Below are 1,447 nucleotides of genomic sequence, written 5' to 3'. Positions count from 1 at the left end.
CCCTGGCTGTGTGTTGTGTGGGGGGATAGATGTGGTGTGTAGGGGGGGTTGTTTACCTGGCTGTGTGTTGTGTGGGGGGATAGATGTGGTGTGTAGGGGGGTTGTGGTACCTGGCTGTGTGTTGTGTGGGTGGATAGCTGTGGTGTGTAGGAGGGGTTGTGTTACCCTGGCTGTGTGTTGTGTGGGTGGATAGCTGTGGTGTGTAGGGGGGGTGGCGTTACCCTGGCTGTGTGTTGTGTGGGGGGATAGATGTGGTGTGTACGGGGGGTTGTTTACCTGGCTGTGTGTTGTTTTGGGGGATAGATGTGGTGTGTAGGGGGGTTGTGGTACCTGGCTGTGTGTTGTGTGGGTGGATAGATGTGGTGTTTGGGGGGGGTTGCGTTACCCTGGCTGTGTGTTGTTTGGGTGGATAGATGCGGTGTGTATCGGGGAAACACCTCCACAGACCCCATGCATCCCTCCGTCCATCCCCACATGCCCCATCCCTCTGTCCCCACACACCCCTCAGTCCGTCCGTCCCTCCCGCCCCACACACCCTGCCCTTTCGTCCGTCCCTCTCGCCCCACACACCCCATCAGTCCATCCGTCCCTCCTGCCCCACACACCCCATCAGTCCGTCCATCCTTCCCGCCCCACATACCCTGCCCTTCGGTCCCTCCCTCCGTCCCCACAAACCCCATCAGTCCGTCCATCCCTCCCGCCCCACACACCCCATCAGTTAGTCCGTCCCTCCCGCCCCACACACCCTGCCCTTCCGTCCGTCCCTTTCGCCCCACGCACCCTATCAGTCCGTCCGTCCCTCCTGCCCTACATACCCCAGTCAGTCCGTCCCTCCCACCCCACACACCCTGCCCTTCCGTCCCTCCCTCCGTCCCCACACACCCCGTCTGTCCGTCCCTCCCACCCCACACGGCCCATCCCTCTCTCCCTCCCTCCATCCCCACACACCCCATCCATCCCCTTGCGTCCTCTCCCTCCCCTCCCCTCACTAATTGCACACCTGCACCCTGACCCTTTCCCAGCCCCCCCGGGATCCTTTCACCCCCACACCCCATTCCCCATGGAGGGTCCCTGGCCTTGGCTGTGTGGGGAGGGGGGAGGCTGGGCACGGTGACCCCAGGCTTTGGGTGGGGGTCTAGCAGACTCCCAGGCCCTTCTGCACAGCCCCATGGGAAAGTCCCCCCCAGTTCCTGCCTCGCCAGAATGGAGGTCCCTCAACAATGCCCTACTCAGTGCATCTGGTCTTCAAACCCTATCGGTTTTCAGCAGGACGCCTGGGTTCCCTCCCCAGCTCTGGGAGGGGAGTGGGGTCTAGTGGTCAGAGCAGAGGGGCTGGGATCCCAGACTCCTGGGTTCCCTCCCCAGCTCTGGGAGGGCAGCGGGGTCTAGTGGTCAGAGCGGGGGGGGGGTGTTGGTGGTCAGAATTCCTGGGTTCTATCTCCAGCCC

The sequence above is a fragment of the Chelonoidis abingdonii genome, chromosome 11 (genome assembly GCF_003597395.2).
Source record: "Chelonoidis abingdonii isolate Lonesome George chromosome 11, CheloAbing_2.0, whole genome shotgun sequence".
NCBI lineage: Eukaryota > Metazoa > Chordata > Testudines > Testudinidae > Chelonoidis > Chelonoidis abingdonii.
Note: the sequence above shows the minus strand (reverse complement) of the source record.